Here is a 12,685-nt window from a genome sequence, read left to right as displayed (position 1 = left end):
CCCCGGGAGGAGCTGGGGACTTCAGAGGACAGGAAGGGAAGGGAGTGGAGCTGCAGCTGGGAGCACTGGGAGCAGTAATTACCCGATGCTGGGGCTGCCACGCTGGCTGAGATTCCCCTTCCCGTGAGGCAAAGCCGCTAGGGGGATGGTCCCTCTGACCCTTGCCTCAATCCCAGGGACCCCAACATCCACCCATCTCCCTTCCCATTCACCAGAGGCCTGACCAAATCTGAGAGTTGGAGACACAGACGGATCATGAGGGGAAAAGACAGATGATAAGAGAAAGACACTGGGACAAACACAAGGAGGGAGAGGACAGGAAAACCACAGAGACCCAGAGATGGACATGGAGGGAGATAGACAAAAGGGACAAGTCAGAAGAGAGACAAAAGACAGAAAGGTCCACACAGGGCATGGCAGTCAGCGAGGGATACAGGCCCAGGCAGAGGGGCAGGGACAAAAAGGGCAGGCCAGGGCCATCTGTTGAACGTGGTGACAATGTGCCATGCCAAGGGCTGTGGGATGGATCTGTGGCATTGAATCCTTACAACAACCCTAGAAGGTGGGAATGACAACCCCATTTTCCAGTTGAGAAAACCGAGGCTCAGAGGGGTGAGGTGACTTGCCCAAGGTCACATGACACTTTAGAAAGTGGCAGACCTGGGTGTGGGGGGCTCTCTCTGCTGCCGGCCCCTGCCAGAGACAGGGAGGCCCAAACAGAGATCCCTGAGGGAATTCTCCAGACAGAGAAGCAGTCAGCGAGCCTGGGAGATGCTCCCTAAGAGATGCGGTGAAAGCGACCCCAGCCTTCCCTGCCCCTCCCGCACCCGTGCGGTGTCTACACCTGGAATGCATTAGGTAGGGGGGCCCTGGCCTAGGGGAGCAGGGAAGGAGCTGGAGGGGAAGCAGGGAAGGCAAAGGCGAAGGCAAAGGCAGTGGTGTGGGCGGTGGCGGCCCAGGCCTAGCAGGCCCCCGGCGGGCCGGAAGGGCTTCTATGCCAGCTGCAGCTCCCAGAGGCCAGCCCTACCAGTCCCGCCTTTCCCGCTTTCCACAGGCGTCTTCCCTCCGCGATTTAACCCTTTCCCTGCAGGGGCCATGGGGAAGCGCCAAGGAGGGCTCTTCCCTCTTAGTCTCAGCTACATAATTGTGCCCCTCACCCACCTGCCCTTACTCTGGGACCCAGATAGGCATGTCTGAAGCCAACTGGGTGCTGTCACCTAGATGTCCTGTCTTCAGGCTCCTCAGCCTTAGCACATTGTGAACGACACTCCTACCCCAGCCCTGGTCTGCTTCTCCTCCTGCCTTCCCCATCGCAGGAAGGGCAACTCCATCCGCCCAGCTGCTCAAGTCCTAGGCTTCTCCCTCTTCCTCAACCCACATGTCCAGCCAGGCCCCGGGTCCTTTAGATGCACTGTCCTCAGTTGCTCTAGAATCCCTAGCTTCATTCCCCATCCAGCCCCCTAACTGGTTTCCCTCCCATCTTCCGGGCCTCTACGAGGCATTCTCTACACCACTGCCAGCTTTTGGAAAACACAGTCCCCTGCAATCCCTTCAGCCTTGTGAAGGGCTCCCTTTGCCTTCGGGGGTGAAACTCCTGAGCACAGGGACAAGGAAGGCCTAGCTCAGGAACATTTCCCCGCCCCACGCCCCACGCTCCAGCCACAATGGCCGTTTGTCTGTTCCTCGAAAGTGCTCTCTTCCGCCTAGGGCTTTGGCACGTGTTGTTCCCATGACCCGAACTGCTAGTCTGCTTCTCCCTACCTCTGGACTCCTATTTATCCTTCAGGTCTCAACTCAAATTTATCTTCTTTGCCCTGTCCGCCCACTCCCCCCATCCTCATGTGTTCTTGCAGCATCTGCACTTGGAATTGCTTGTAGTGTGTCTTTCCTGCTAGATATCAGCTCCACCAGGACAGGGATAGTGACTGTCTTGTTGCCTACCTGGCACCTAGCACAGGGCCTAGCACATAGTAGGCACTCAACAGGTACATGTTAAAGAAAGAAATGCCCCCCTTGCTCCCCTCGTTCACTTTCCCTTCCCCTGTCACCTGTTTGCTCACCAAGTATTATTTACTGATACCACAATGACCAGGTCTGGGATATTACAAATAGGGAAACTAAGACCCTGAGAGGGGAAGGGAGGCCTGGAGGAACGGTGAACCAATAGCAAAGCCAGGAGTGCTGAGGCTCCCTCGGCTACTGCCCTGCAGCCTTGTCTCCGGAGCTGTGTGTGCTTTCAGACACTGTTTGGAGGTGTCACACCTTCCAGGTCCAAAGAACTGGGCACCAGAGCCCAGAGAGGCTGGACTCATTGCTCCAAAGATGTTTGCTCTCTCCAGATGAGGGAACTGAACTCTGTGGTGCTAGCCAATGGCAGACTGCATTTCCTGCCCTCATTCCAGACAGGTCCTAGCCCCACCCAGCCAGCGTCTGGCCAGCTCCACATCTGCCTAAGGCATTTAGCTAACTGGCCCCCAGAAGGCCATGGCTTGGGTTTGTCTGGGGCATTGTTAGCTGCCACTCCACTCTCCCTTGAGGAAGCAGGCAGCCTCACCTGGGCCCTCCCCCAGGGACAGAGGGGCCTGAAACCGCCAAGAGCGGACTGCCAACCATCTGCAATTTGGAAGCTTCTATTCTTTTAGTCTTGTCTGGAGAAGTCCTTTTCCCAGCTACCCAGAGTCTTTACATTTTGTTGTGTTTGTTTGGAAGGCCCTAGTGGACTAGGAACCAAATCTGGTTATTTCCCCAGACTCTCCCTTGGAATCTCAAACTACTGCTCTCCAAAACCCGCCAGCAGACCCCACTACCTCCTCCTGTCCCAAGCCCTCTCTTCTCCTTTCCATAAGCAAACCCCCTCACTGCCCTCTCAGGATGCCCACAACAGAGAGAACACCGAGGGAAACCACACAAATTTACTTTACCAATGTTTGATTTGCTTTTCAGAAGTACTCCTCCCTCAATACTTTGCAATAGCCAGCTACCCTGGTACATGAAATGGGTCTCAGTTTCATGCAAATATGCTTATTTATTATTTTTTGAGACAGAGTCTCACTTTGTCACCCAGTCTGGAGTGCAGTGGCACAATCATACTCCACTGCAGCCTCGAACTCCTGGGCGCAAGTGATCCTTCCACCTCAGCCTCTCGAGTAGCTGTGACTACAGGCATACACCACCATGCCCTGTTAACTTAAAAATATTTTTTGTAGAGATGGGGTCTCACTATGTAGCTCAGGCTGGTCATGAACTCCTGCCCTCAAGCAATCCTGTCCCATTGGCCTCCGAAAGTGCTGGGATTACAGGCGTGTGCCACCATACCTGGATGATTTTTTTTTTCTTTAAGACGGAGTCTCACTCTGTCGCCAGGCTGGAGTGCAGTGGCACGATCTCGGCTCACGGCAACCTCTGCATCCCAGGTTAAAGTGAGTCTCCTGCCTCAGCCTCCCGAGTAGCTGGGACTACAGGCACGTGCCACCACACCCAGCTAATTTTTATATTTTTAGTAGAAACAGGGTTTCACTATGTTGGCCAGGATGGTCTCAACCTCTTGACCTTGTGATCCACCCACCTCGGCCTCCTAAAGTGCTGGGATTACAGGCGTGAGCCACCACGCCTGGCTGATTTCTGTATTTTTAGTAGAGAAAACATTATGCCATGTTGGCCAGGCTGGTTTCAAACTCCTGGCCTCAAGTGATCCACCCGCCTCAGCCTCCCAAAGTGCTAGAATTACTGGCGTGAGTCACCGTGCCTGGTCGATTTTATTTTTTAAGACACAGTCTTGGCCGGGCACAGTGGCTCATGCCTGTAATCCCAGCACTTTGGGAGGCCAAGGTGGGTGGATCACAAGGTCAGGAGTTCAAGACCAGCCTGGCCAACATGGTGAAACCCTGTCTCTACTAAAAATACAAAAATTAGCTGGGCATGGTGGCTTGTGCCTGTAATCACAGCTACTGGGGAGGCTGATGCAGGAGAATTGCTTGAACGGGGACCCGGGAGGTGGAGGTTGCAGTGAGACGAGACTGCCACTGCACTCCAGCCTGAGCGACAGAGCAAGACTCTGTCTCAAAAACAACACAACACAAAACAAAACAAAGAAAACAACAACAACAAAAAACACAGTCTTGCTCTGTCACCCAGGCTGGAGTGCAGTCGTGTGATCTCGGCTCACTGCAACCTCTGCCTCCCGGAGTCAAGTGATTCTCGTGCCTCAGCCTCCCGAGTAGCTGAGATTACAGGTGTGAGCCACCGTGCCCAGCCCTCAAATATGCTTTAAAAACGGCTGGGTCTCAGCTTCATGAAAATATACTTTAAAAACTGCTTTCCCCCGAAAAAAGGCATTTCTATGGCAAAGTTCCAGCAGGTACTGAATAATTCATCTGAGTGTCACCCTGCCAACCTTACTGTCTGTATTCAAGGATGGGACTGGCTCCCAGATCTATACATGGTATGCGTTGGTGGTGAAAACTCCCAAACATCACTGGCCCAGGCCTCTTTCCTGAGCTTTCCAATCTTACATCCAAACGTCGGCTTGCGAGATGACACAAACAAATGGGAAAACATTCCATGCTCATGGACTGGAAAAATCAATATCGCTCAAATGGCCATACTGCCCAAAGCAATTTACAGATTCAATGCTATTCCTATCAAACTACCAATGACATTCTTCACAGAATTTTAAAAAACTATTTAAAAATTAATATAGAAACAAGTGTCCAAATAGCCAAGGCAATCCGAAATAAAGAGAACAAAGCCAGTTGGGCATGGTGGCTCAAGCTTGTAATCCCAGCACTTTGGGGGGCCGAGGCGGGCGGATTACCTGAGGTCAGGAGTTCGAGACCAGTCTGGCCAACATGGAGAGACCACGTCTCTACTAAAAATACAAAAATTAGCCAGGCATGGTGGTGGGCACCTGTAATCCCAGCTACTCAGGAGGCTGAGGCAGGAGAATCACTTGAGTCCCGGAGGCAGAGGTTGCAGTGAGCTGAGATCATGCCACTGCACTCCAGCCTAGGTGACAGAGTGACACTCCATCTAAAAACAAAAACAAAACAAAAAACCCACGGTGGCTCACACCTGTAATCCCCAGCACTTTGCGAGGCCGAGGCAGGCAGATCACGAGGTCAGGAGTTCAAGACCAGCCTGGCCAACGTGGCGAAATCCTGTCTCTACTAAAAATACAAAAATTAGCTGGGCGTGGTGGTGTGTGCCTGTAATCCCAGCTACTTGGGAGGCTGAGGCAGGAGAATTGCTTGAACTGGGACCAGGGAGGAGGAGGTTGCAGTGAGCTGAGATAATGCCACTGCACTTCAGCCTGGGTTATGGAGTGAGACTCAGCCTCAAAAAGAAAAAAAAAAAAAAAAAAAAAGGCCGGGCGCGGTGGCTCACGCCTGTAATCCCAGCACTTTGGGAGGCCAAGGCAGGTGGATCACGAGGTCAGGAGATTGAGACCACCCTGGCTAACACGGTGAAACCCCATCTCTACTAAAAATACAAAAAATTAGCTGGGCATGGTGGTGGGCACCTGTAGTCCCAGCTACTCCGGAGGCTGAGGCAGGAGAATGGCGTGAACCCGGGAGGCGGAGCTTGTAGTGAGCTGAGATCGAGCCACTGCACTCCTGCCTGGGCGACAGAGCGAGACTCTGTCTCAACAGCAACAACAAAACAACAACAACAACAACAAAAAACAAAACCAGAGGCATCACACTACCGACTTTATATTTACAGGGCTACAGTAACCAAAACAGCATGGTACTGGACAAAAACAGATACACAGACCAACAGAACAGAATAGAGAGCCCAGAAATAAGGCCACACACCTACAACCATCTAACCTTTGACAGAATTGACAAAAGCAGCAATGGGGAAAGGACTCCCTGGTCAATAAATGGTGATGGGATAACTGGCTAGCCACATGCAGTAGACTGAAACTAGACCTCTTCCTTACACCATATACTAAAATCAACTCAAGATGGATTAAAGACTTAAATGCAAAACCTAAAACTATAAAAACCCTGGAAGACAACCTAGGAAATACCATTTTGGATATAGGACCTGGCAAATATTTCATAATGAAGGCACTAAAAGCAATTGCAACAAAAACAAAAATTGACAAATGGGACCTGATTAAATGAAAGAGCTTCTGCACAGCAAAAGAAGCTATCAACAGAGTAAACAACCTACAGAAATGGGAGAAAATGTTTGCAAACTATGCATCTGACAAAGGTCCAATATCCAGAATCTGTAAGGAACTTAAATCAACAAGCAATAAACAAACAACCCCATTAAAAAGTGGGCAAAGGACATGAACAGATACATTTCAAAAGAACACATACATGTGGCCAATAAGCATATGAAAAAAATGTTCAACATCGGCCGGGCGTGGTGGCTCACACCGATAATCCTAGCACTTTGGGAGGCCAAGGCAGTTGGATCACCTGAGGTCAGGAGTTCTGGACCAGCCTAGCCAACATGGCGAAACCCCGTCTCTACTAAAAATACAAAAATTAGCTGGGTGTGGTGCCAAGCACCTGTAATCTTGCTACTTGGGAGGCTGAGGTGGGAGAATTGCTTCAACCTGGGAGGCGGAGGTTGAAGTGAGCTGAGACAGAGCCACTGCACTCCAGCCTGGGTGACAGAGAAAAAAAAAGAAAAGAAAAAATGCTCAACATCACTAATCATTAGAGAAATGCAAATCAAAACTGCAATGAGATACCATTTCACACCAGTCGGAATGGCTATTACTAAAAAGTCAAAAAATAACACGCCAGGTTGCAGAGAAAAGGAAATGCTTACACACTGCTGGTGGGAACGTAAATTAGTTCAGTCATTATGGAAAGCAGTTTGGTGATTTCTCAAATAACTCAAGCAGAATTACCATTCAACTCAGTAATCTCACTATTGGGTATATACTCAAAGGAGTATAAATCGTTCTACCATAAACACACATGCATATGTATGTTCATCACAGTGCTATTCACAATAGCAAAGACATGGAATTAACCCAAATGCCCATCAATAGTGGACTGGATAAAGAAAATGTGTTATGTATACACCATGGAATACTATGCAGCCATAAAAAAGAATGAGATCATGTCCTTTGTAGGAACACAGATGGAGCTAGAGGCCATTATCCTTAGCAAACTAAGGCAGGAACAGAAAACCAAATACCGCATGTTCTCACTTATAAATGGGAGCTAAACATTGAGTACATATGGACACAAAGAAACAAAAAGCAGACACTGGGGCCTATTTGAGGGTGGAGGGAGGGAGGAGGGTAAGGACTGAAAAACTACCTATCAGGTACTATGCTTATTACCTGGGTGGTGAAATAATCTGTATACCAAATCCCCCTGACATGCAGTTTACCCATATAACAAACTTGCACATGTACCCCTGAACCTAAAATAAAAGTTTTAAAAAAGATTATGGTAAATCCATACAATGGCATATTATTACGCAGTCATTAAAATGTTCAAAAAAAGTTCATGAAGAGTTTTTAATGATGTTGGAAAAATACATTAAATGAAAAAGCATGATATAAAATTGAACATATAATATAATTTCAATTATGTAAAATACACACCAATATGTAGAAAAAGATCTAGCAGAAAACAGACCACAATATTAAAAGTGATCATCCTGGGTAGTAAAAAACAAAAATGAACCAAACCCACAAATGCCTGCTGGCCATGTTCACCTGCATGTACCCGCAGGCGTTTCGAATTCAACTTGTCTCAAACACAATTTACTATCTTCCCTCAAACCTCCTCCCTCTCTTGTATATAGATGGCCCCACCAACATCCACCAGGTCACTGCAGTTGGTTTCAGAAAACAACATGGAGCAATCTGGACTTTGCCTTCTGTCTCAGCCTCTACATCTAAGCTACTACCAAGGCCTGTCCATGCTAGCATCTAAATATCCCTCAGATCTTACCCTCCTTACCTGCCATCGCTCTAACCCAAGCTACTATCACCTCTCTCTGGGAAGACTGCAACACTCACCTGCCTGTCTCCCTGCTTCCACTCTTGCACCCCTTCCATCCATTCTCCCTATGCAGCTAGGGAGAGCTTCCAAACACCCCCATCTGAGCACATCATTCCCGTTAATAAACCCTTCGATGGTTTCTCTTCGTCCTCAGAAGAAAGTTCCTTCTCAGCCTTGTCACTCCACTCCTCCCAATACTAGCCCTATTCCCCAGTGCCCCATGTCTCGCTGCCTTTGCTCCCACTGAACCTCTTACCTGAATTGTCCTCCATGTTCTTCTCTAGCTCTACAACCCTTTTTTGACACCCCTCTAGAGCCCTTTCTTAGGGCCAGACCCTGCACTGGGCACTGATGATGCCAGGGTTTCCTCTGCCTAGAGTCCCAGAATGGCAACTGCCTTCCAATTTGAACTGCCAAATGGCAGCCATTCACGAGAGCTGAGAATAAGGGGTAAACTGAGGCAGCCAGTGTTTGTGTGTATGAGGGCGAGAGGTTGACTCTTCCTTTGTGTTTAATCCTGTGCCTCCGTTTGGGGTTAGGAGTGAGTTAACAGAAGCCCACATGGGTCCCTGGGGAAAGGGCCTTAGAGGGGTAGGCCGATGTATTCTCCTGGCCCTAATGATGCTGACTCACTGTAGGACCATGGCTAAAAAAAATCACTACCTCTCTGAGCCTCCACTGCCCCATCTGGAAAATGGACTTAACTAGTGGTTCCCACTCTAAGCTGTGCATCACAATCACCTAAGGAGCTTTTGAAAATAGATTCCTTGGTTGTCAACCCCAAGATTCTGGAGCGCTGAGGTGGAGTGTGGAATCACATTTCTTTTTAAGGTCAACAAGAGATTCTGATGCTCACTCAGTTCGGGAAACCCAGAATGAGACAGTATCTAGGGTCTTTTCTAACTCCAATTTTTACTCTTGGAGACTCTGAAGATGCCTCAGGATCCAAATGAGAGTCAGCCCCTCCTCTTGCCCCCCTCAACTGGCTCAGTTTCCCCCATTACCTACAAAACGGCTCTAACATCAGGTACAACTCCTTTGACTTAGCTAGGGTCAGACACCAATATCCCCACAATCCCTGCATCTGGAAGGACATTCTAGGCCTCAACCCTGAGGAATAGAGCCGCCATCTCTGCAAACCCCTGCAAGCAAACCACTTTCTGACTCTCTCAGACCCCTCTCTGGCATTTCACTGGGTTTTCCCAGTGATCCTTCGGTTTAATCAACCTGGAAAATCGGCATAATAACAACTGTCCCTTTCCCCACCAAGAAGCAGACAGGATCACTAAAAGAGAAAGCACTTTGAAGCAATTCAAGGCTGTTCACATGGATAAGATACAATTATTATTTTTAAAAGCCTCCCCCACCCCCAGGATGAGCCACTGAGCCCTGAAGATGGTGATTCAATAAAGGTCTCAGCAGTGTTAGGGAGGAAGTCAGCAGGCACATGGAAATCTTAACATGTGGACCAGAATGTTTCAACCCTTTAATTGAAGTTCAGGAAACTCTCTCTCTCTCTGGTACACACACACCCTACAACCACTAACCCTGCCCTCTTAGGGCCAATTATAGGCGAGTCCTGTGGAGAGAGAAGTCAAGTCACTTGTGCCTACCCCTGGGCCAGCTGGGCAGTGGGGGAGGCGGGCCTCTCACAACCCATGCTGCAGTGAATCACATGGCCCGGCGCCCACCTAGTCAGGGCCTGAGTAATTCCTCCGCCTCTTCTTCAGAAGGTTTTTCTCTTATTTTTTAACTCAGTTTTATTTTTTTTTAACTCCTGGTTGCTGAGGATTTATACCATGCTGCAGGCTTTACAACCATTAACTCATAGACTCCTCATTGCATTCTCTAGATGAAGAAACTGAGGTTCAGAGAAGGGAAGTCACTCATTCAGGGTCACAAAGTGAATTAGTTAGAATAGGAGGCCAGGTCCTTCCCTGACACTTGCCTTATTCGCAATCCCCATCTTGAATTAAAAAAAAAAAAAAAAAAGACACCCACTATGCAATTACAGAGGCAGGAACTTCGTTGGGGAAAAGGATCCTGGGAACTCTGTGTTGCCTTTTTGGGGAGGAAGAGAGTGGTTTAGGAAGGGTATTATGATTTGTAATATGAATGAGTTGGTGGATTGGGAAGGCATACTCAGAATCATCACCATGTATTGATTACAGAGGCCAGAGACTAGGGGTCCAGACATTGCCCAGCTACTGACTTTCAGATCAAGAGCATCCAGAGGGCAGGAATTTGGTGTCCTTTTTTTTTTTTTTTTTTGAGACGGAGTCTTGCTCTGTCTCCCAGGCTGGAGTGCAGTGGCACGATTTTGGCTCACTGCAAGCTCCGCCTCCCGGGTTCACACCATTCTCCTGCCTCAGTCTCCCGAGTAGCTGGGACTACAGGCGTCCACCACCACCCCCGGCTAATTTTTTTGTATTTCAGTAGAGAGGGGTTTCACTGTGTTAGCCAGGATGATCTTGAACTCCTGACCTCGTGATCCACCCGCCTTGGCCTTCCAAAGTGCTGGGATTACAGGCGTGAGCCACCGCGCCCGGCCTGGTGTCCTTCTTTTAGGCAGTAGTTACTGCGGGGCCTACTATGTGCTTCTTTAGTATCTGTTTAGGCATTTATTTAATGAGGATTTATTGAGCAACTACCGTGTGTTAGGCACTGTGCTAGTTGCTGGGGATACAACAGTGAGCAAAAGAGATATAGTCGCCTTGCCCCCATGGAGCTCACATTCTAGTGAAGGAAGACAGGCAATAAACGAGTACCCACATACAATAAGATAATTTCAGATTGTACTAAGCGCAAGGATGGAAGCACACTCACAGTCTCTGATGGAGGCTCACAAGTGGCCCTACCTAAAGTGGTCAGGGATGGTCTCTTGGAAGAGGTGACATTTGACCTGAGACATGCAAGACGAGGAGCAAGCCAGGTAGAAAGGGCTAGGGGAAGAGCTTCCAGCCAGAAGGAAAAGCCAATGCAAAGTCCTGGGGTGGGAGTGCTTGTGGCCTGTTTTGGCATCTGAAAAAAGGCACTGACTTTACACAGTGTCAAGGGGAGTTTGGAAAGCCAGCAGAAGTAACATGCAGGCCAGGGCGTTAAGGGCCTGTTGCCAGTTGGTTATCTTCAGCCCACACGGAAGGAGCCCCCTGAAATCTCCCATAGGTTCCATGCCTAGCCCAAGGTCATGACGGCAGCAAAAGGTACATCCTGCCTATGCTTTATACTTCACTACTGCTACCTGGTGCAAGGCCATGGTCCCAGAGATCTGTGGAACCTGAGGTGTGAACCCAGGAGCCCCCAAAGGCTTAATAACTCCTTCAGTCCCAGTGGAAGGCAGGGCAGATGTGCTGTGCTCTTCTTCTGTGGCTCCTAGGCTCAGGCCCATATGAGAATGTCCCCATATGAGGGAGGTCCTGCTGGGCTCCTCAGACACTTAGGCCTGTGTAGCACAAAGGCAGTGGTCTGTGGCCTCAGCCTGACCTAGAGCTGCTCCACCTTTTCAAACCCAAGAAACCATCCTGATTTCACATCACAACCAACCTTGTGGCCCTGCAGCTCTCCAGCTCCTGCTACAACTGGCTTCTGCCTCTGTTGGCTTTTCTGCTGTCTCCCTACCTATCAGCCCCTCCAACCTTCTCCTCTAGCCTGACTCCCAAGGCCCACCTCTTCCACCTTTCTCTCTCATCAGCACCGTCTACTCCTTCCTTCCCTTGCTCTCCCGCCACACACACCTGGCAAAATCCCAACCTTGGATCAATCCACCATCCTTCTTTTTTTTTTTCTGCTCATACTCCAGGGCTGCTGAATAGTACAGGAGAAAATCACATAAGCAGAAGGCTTGGCATTACTTTCATGGTCTCCAGCCTCAGTTTGGGGAAGCAGAAAGACCACAGACTTTGGACACAAATAGATCTGGTTCAAATCCTGGCTCCCTACTAGCTGTGTGACCTTGGGCAAGTAGCTTAACTTCTCTGAGCTTCAGTTTCCTTCCCTACAAAATGGGACTAATAGTATCTACTTCATGAGGGTTCCTGCAGCTGAAATGAAAATCTACGTAAAGCACCCAGTCCAGTGCCTGGTACAATGTAGGCGCTTGGCAAATGGAAGACTCCTTTTTTTTCTTCTGTTCTCCATACTAAACCCTGGTTTCCCCAACCAAATATCCGTTGCTGCCTTGCAATCCTCCCTCTTTTTCTCGCGAGTGCTCCCTCTCCCATTAGCCTCAGCAGACAGACAAGAAGGGGGTTGGAGTGGTTGAGGGGCACAAGGGACAGAGAGAGGAGATGGGGACAGAGGTTGAAAGGACTGGACACAAGGCCAAGGGGCGTGGGGAGAGGAAGAGGGTTGAGGGGACCCAAAGGGCCGAGGTAAGGGAGCCTGTCCCGAGGTGGGGCTTAGAGGACTCGAGAACAAGAACCCGCTTCCAGTACCAGGCCCGTGGCCCGGGCTCCCATGCTCTCTCGGTCACTCACTCACCAGGCCGAGGCTGCGAGCCCTCCAGGTGGTAAGAGAAGCGTAGGGCCCGGTGGTGCTGTGGACTGGGACCGCAGGGCAAGACCCGGTGGCCTGGAGCAGCACCCAGGCTGGTGTCCGAGGGTCCGACAAACTGGGGATCCAGTGGGCCGCCAAGAGCCGAACCTGAGCCCCTGAGCGCCAGCAGTCCGGGTTCTGAGGCTCCAGGGTCCGAGTCGGCACAGGCC

At 49.7% G+C, this 12,685-nt stretch overlaps 1 protein-coding gene across 1 annotated transcript in view; it reads right to left on the bottom strand.

Annotated features, from left to right (window-relative positions):
• The window catches only part of FGD1 (FYVE, RhoGEF and PH domain containing 1), a 49,765-nt gene extending 37,086 nt beyond the window's left edge, over positions 1-12,679 (bottom strand). The window contains exon 1 of the mRNA XM_011991990.1: positions 12,462-12,679. The gene's annotated coding sequence lies outside the window, so the exon portion shown is untranslated. The remainder of the gene's footprint in view (positions 1-12,461) is intronic.
• Between the last annotated feature and the right edge of the window lie 6 nt (positions 12,680-12,685).

The sequence above is a fragment of the Mandrillus leucophaeus genome, unplaced genomic scaffold (genome assembly GCF_000951045.1).
Source record: "Mandrillus leucophaeus isolate KB7577 unplaced genomic scaffold, Mleu.le_1.0 Scaffold400, whole genome shotgun sequence".
Taxonomy (NCBI): Eukaryota; Metazoa; Chordata; class Mammalia; order Primates; family Cercopithecidae; genus Mandrillus; species Mandrillus leucophaeus.
The sequence above is the reverse complement of the archived record's forward strand: the minus strand, read 5'-3'. Positions and strand labels throughout refer to the sequence as shown.